This window comes from Suricata suricatta, chromosome 9 (assembly GCF_006229205.1).
Source record: "Suricata suricatta isolate VVHF042 chromosome 9, meerkat_22Aug2017_6uvM2_HiC, whole genome shotgun sequence".
Classification (NCBI taxonomy): Eukaryota; Metazoa; Chordata; class Mammalia; order Carnivora; family Herpestidae; genus Suricata; species Suricata suricatta.
The window spans coordinates 8,274,242-8,279,334 of NC_043708.1; the positions used below are offsets into that span (position 1 = coordinate 8,274,242).

General features: G+C 50.6%; 1 protein-coding gene, 1 long non-coding RNA gene and 1 other non-coding gene across 3 annotated transcripts in view; 2 read left to right on the forward strand and 1 right to left on the reverse strand.

Annotated features, from left to right (window-relative positions):
- The window catches only part of GLRX5 (glutaredoxin 5), an 11,082-nt gene extending 10,964 nt beyond the window's left edge, over positions 1–118 (reverse strand). The window contains exon 1 of the mRNA XM_029951947.1: positions 83–118. The gene's annotated coding sequence lies outside the window, so the exon portion shown is untranslated. The remainder of the gene's footprint in view (positions 1–82) is intronic.
- Positions 119–346: 228 nt separating this feature from the next.
- On the forward strand, positions 347–2,677 carry LOC115301929. Its single transcript, XR_003913360.1, has 2 exons — positions 347–640; positions 2,259–2,677. It is a non-coding gene; the product is annotated as an uncharacterized LOC115301929 (long non-coding RNA).
- LOC115303224 lies at positions 1,360–1,633 on the forward strand. Its single transcript, XR_003913915.1, has one exon.
- Positions 2,678–5,093: the final 2,416 nt, after the last annotated feature.

The window sequence follows — 5,093 nt, forward strand, 5'->3', positions numbered from 1 at the left end:
CTGCCTGCGCCGCGCCCCCAGCGGAGCAGAGCCACCGCCACCCGGCCCAGGGACCCGCTCATGCCCGCACGCTGGCCGGAGCCTTCGACGGCCCGGGACGTCGGCTCACCCCCGGGAGCCTTCCCCGGGGCCGCGGCATTCCGGCCCGCCCCCGGGAGGCTCTCATTGGGCCGGTTCTGAACTCCTCCTCGTGATTGGACAACGCTAACCCGCACTTACTCGATTCTACCAATCGTATGACTCCGCCGGCCCCCGACAGGTTGGAGGTGGTCCTTAAGTCAGAGCCTCATCCTACAGCCTTTCTATTGGCCGTTGGCAATCGCTTTGTCAGTTGATTGGAGAGAGCTAGTGTCCATCAGGGCACGCTCCAAGGCGAGGAAAGGCGAAACGAGGGGGAAGACGACTTCCCTCCGGAGGGTAGACGGGCCTGCTGGGATACTCCCGGATGACTCGGAAGACAGTGGGCGGGCTTCGCCGTTCCGCGGAACGCCGGGAAGAGGTCACTTCCAAAAGAAGGTTCCGGTTCCGGTGGAGGCGGTGGTTGAGTTGCCGTGGCAACACGGTATCCCAGCTCCAGGTTTCTGCATTAAAGGGCGGCGGCGGGGCTAGAGCCGGCGTGGGTCCGCCACTCCCAGTCTAGGTGAGCTACGTCGGTACCTCCGTGCGGCCGCGGCGGAACGCCGCCGATCGTGGTGGGAGCGGAGACGGGCTAGGCCCTGGTGGCCGAGGCGTCCGCGTCGAATCCGGGGGCCATGTGTCGCGGTGGTGTCTCGGCCGCGCCACCCGCGTGGGAGCAGAGGCCCGGTCCGGTCCCACGGCTCCCGCCTCGAGCGCGCCATTATTCCTCGAAAATAATTTTTTAAATTGTGTAACGTGCTCTTGTGCGCGTATCGCTTCGGGGTTTGGGGCTTCGTGGACTTTGCAGCCCACTTTAAGTCATTTGGACTTAAGGCCCAGGTAAGATGTGTTGCCGGGGGAGCTACGAGGGAATTGGTTCGCTGGACAAACATCTTCTGGGCGAGTGCTGCGTGCCAGGCACGGTGCCAGCGCCGGATGTCCAGACTTGGTGCCCAGAGCTTGTCAGCGGGAGAAACGAGAAGCAGGCACAAAGCAGTGTGCGGGGTACCGGGAGGAGGAAAGAAAGCCTCCCCGGGCTCATTGCTTTCTCAGTTCTCCATTGGACTTAGCGCACCTTGATATATATTCATTAGCTCGTTTATTGATTCCCCGCCCCAAGCCCTGCATTTAATTCACTGCTGTATCCTCAGTACCCAGAACAGGGCTTGAGACGCGGCAGGTGCTCATATTGGCGGAAGGAACGATTCGGGAAGATCGGGACCCGCGGGAAACGGAGACATGATTCTGTAGTCTTGGAGGCGCACTGGGTTGGTGGTACCCGAGGGCACACCAGACTTGCAGAGAAAGCATACGCAGAGGAAGCTGAGGCATGACTGCTCAAGATCCAGCCGTTCTATGTGCAATTTTCCTCTGATAGTTCCTGGGTCCTGTTGCCACGGCGATAATGGCGGCGCCATGTCATTATCTATCGACCAACAGCAAGAGAAGCCCTGCAGTCGAGATATTGTTTAACAGACGGAGTGGTTTCTGTTGGACACTGAGTACTGCTACAGTCTTTTTTTTTTTTAAAAAACCTTACGCATTTTAAACGTTGTTTCTAGAGGTGACCTGTTTATGTTTTGGAGGTTCTCAAAAATTTCAAATCAGAAAAGGAGGACGTGCCCTTAGCAAGTAACCCTAATTCACTGAGAGGAAACTCAAGGTCCTACTCAGAAGCGCTCCTCAGTGCTGTATCGATTTCATCCTTACTGATGTTGTGGATCAGTGATAGTTTTCTACTGTGAGACCCAACGTGGATCCTCTTCTTAAAGAATCTTTTATTTTTCCCCCTCCCCAGATTCATGGAATTCATGTAAGTCAGAGGAACAAGCATCATGAACAGAAATGATAGGATATATTATAGGAATATATAGGATATATAAAATAGGAAATATAGGAAACGCCGCGGTGCTGAAGGCTAAGCGTTGTTGAGGAAGTCGAGGGTCTAGTGCACTTACCAGTAGAGAACGTATTATTTCCCATATCACCGAACCTTGGGAGTCCCAAGTGCCTCTTAACCCCCTCATGCTTATATTCTAGTAAGTTGGGTGGTTTTTGTTTTTGTTTTTTTAATAAATAAAGCTAAAACTGCTCATTGCCTCTTTAAACTGTCTGCCCTGTTTTTGTGTTGACGGGAACAGGAAGAAGACTCCGCAGCCTTCTGTTGTGAGGATCCAGGAACGGGAACGGGGAGCAGCCCTTCTCTTACCTAGTGTGCCCCATCGGCCTGGAAGCATAGTTGTCTTTCTTACTGTCAGACGTTTCACTGAGAGCACCGCTGTCTTTGAAGGTTCCAAGTAAGCCCTGAGCAGGAAGAAATGCCCAGCCTGTGTGCTTGGAACTCACAGTAAGCAGAGGTGCTGTGTGAGGTGGCGGGTAAGAACGGGGCTGACACCGAAGGATGAGAAAGCGTGTCTGTGCTCATTCAGAACGCTCGGTGGGGCGGCTTCGATAGCATGGTCAAGGGCAAGACAAGTCTGAACCTTTGGGTTAGGTCTCTAAACCAAAGAAATTACAACAATGTGAAGTTGTTAATAAAGCAGCCCCACATGTGAACTATTATTTGTGTTGAGCCTCTTCCTTTCTGTCTTTGATTTTAAACCACCATTGAGGGCGCCTGGGCGGCTCAGTCAGTTGAGCGTCTGTCTCTTGATTTCAGCTCAGGATGCAATCTCGGGGTTTGTGGGTTCGAGCCCCGCGTCGGGTCTGTGCCGATGGCACGGAGCCTGCTTGGGATTTTCCATCTCCCTCGCTCTGTGCCCCTACCCCGCTCACGTTCTCTCTCTCTAAATAAATAAATAAATAAGTAAACATTTAAAAAAATTAAAAAAACCACTCTTGGAGTATTGTCTCCAAAGATTGTGATTTAAAGAAATGGAGAAGATGGTATTCCAAGTATTTCTTTCAGGGGCGCCTGGGTGGCTCACTTGGTTGAGTATCCCAACTTCAGCTCAGGTCATGATCTCATTATTCCCGAGTTCAAGTCCCACCTTGGACTCTGTGCTGACAGCTCAGAGTCGGCACCCTCTCTCTCTCTCTCTCTCTCTCTCTCTCTCTCTCTCTCTCTCTCTCTCCTCTGCCCCTCCCCCACTCATGCTCTGTCTCCCTCTCTCTCAAAAATACATTAAAAACTTTTTTTTTTAGAAATATTCTTCCAAAGCATCAAACTCCCATTCATGATCTGGCATTTTGGTTTTGAGCTTTTTTCTTTAGAAATTCTATTAATGACTGAATCACTATATTGGAGACCTGAACCTGATGTGAAACTATACATTAAATATACTGGAATGAAAAGCAAAAAAAATCTTCTAAGATGAGAACATGACAAAAACATACTTCTTAAATAAACAGTTGTCGGAAGTCTGCTTTTCTCCTCCAGTGTATTTGGGTGTTTCGAAGACAGGAGTCAGTCACCTTTATCAGTTTGTGACGTCTCCCACGTGACCATTAGTGAGAAGCTGGGCAGGGGTGGGAAGGACACAGAAAGTTATTTGAATCCTGGGGTTTTGGCCACGAAATGTAATTTAGGCCACAAGCTAAATAATCACGCCCTGTGTAAACATGCTGACTCAGGCATCCTAAATATGTTTTTCTCTCTGTGGTTATTTATAGATAAAGTTTTACTATATTTGGCAAAATGTCTGCTTTCTACCCAGCCCTCCAAAAACAAATTCAGCATTGGACCCATGGTTAAAAGCCTTAACAAGTTTGAATGAGCTTCTTCCCATCTATCAGCCCTAAGTGAAGAGTCAGGATTGTTGAGCCTAAAGCGATAGGTTATTTGAACGCTCAGCAGATCAGCGTTTCCGACTCCCAAGTCTTAAAGTCCCTGCTGCATTCTTGCAAAGACGGTGTGTCGCTGTGCATAGGACAGGTGATACAGACGTGTTGGTACAAACTGGCCAGAGCATTCTGGAAGGGTCATTTTAAAATGAGAAAAGTGACTGTTGGGACGCATAGGGGGTTGAAGCACCAAACATTCCTGAGCTAAAATAAAATAGCATCTGAGACCCAGAGTTCCGCAGTCATGAGCCGGAACCTGGGCCCTTCCTCTGTGCAGCACTTAGCTAGTATCCAGTAATTTTAGAGCATCCGTGTAACCCTGGGATTAACCGGATTTTCCAGCCACCCCAAAAATAAGGTAAAGTGCGGGAAACCGAGACAGTGCCCAGCCCCCTGCAAGAATGTTTGCTAATCCCTAAAGTCAGATAGAAATGCCTTTGGGATGCCTAACCTCTCTCTGACAAGACAGCTGGTTTTATAAATACCGCTCCGGCCATGGGAGTGGCTGCTTTTCTAATCTCTGTTTCCCACGTCGTGTGGGCTCAGCCTCGAGTCAAGAAGGAAAGCCTTGTTCGGACCCGCTTCCACTGTTCCTGCTCTCCTCTGGGTGAAACGAAGAGACGTGGTGTGCCGAAAATTGGGTTCGTTTCGTCTGGAACAGACAGTGGGGATGCAGGTGAAGCCGGATTCTCTGTATGAGAAGCCTGGACGCCACAGCAGGATCCCGATTCCGTTCTGAGACTCGGACCGTAGAGGCCTGAGGCCTGGGTTCTAGGTGCCTCGTCACCACGGCGAGTTCCTTCTCGCCACTCTCCACCCCTTCCCCCCTTCCCCTTCCTGGGTTTGTGAAGATCATGTGGTGGTGTCCGCAGGAGTTTAAGCCTATATCTAGATGTCCTCCTACAGGGGCCGCACAGTGTTCAGGCACCTGTTTGAGCTCCTTGCCTCTGCTCCAGAACATTTGCCCCCCCCCCCCCCCCCCCATAATATCTTTCATGTGTACCAAGTACCATTTTGTTCTTCACGCAGGTTCCGTGTATGTGAACTCATTTGAACTGTCTGTTAACCTAGGATGATGGCGCTCGGACACTGGCCTCCAAATTATGTTCTCTCTCCTGTACTTGTTTATCGCGTTTTTCTGGCAGACTCCAGCACTTTGGGTTCTTCTCTGTGTTTTGTTGCCTTGAAAGCAC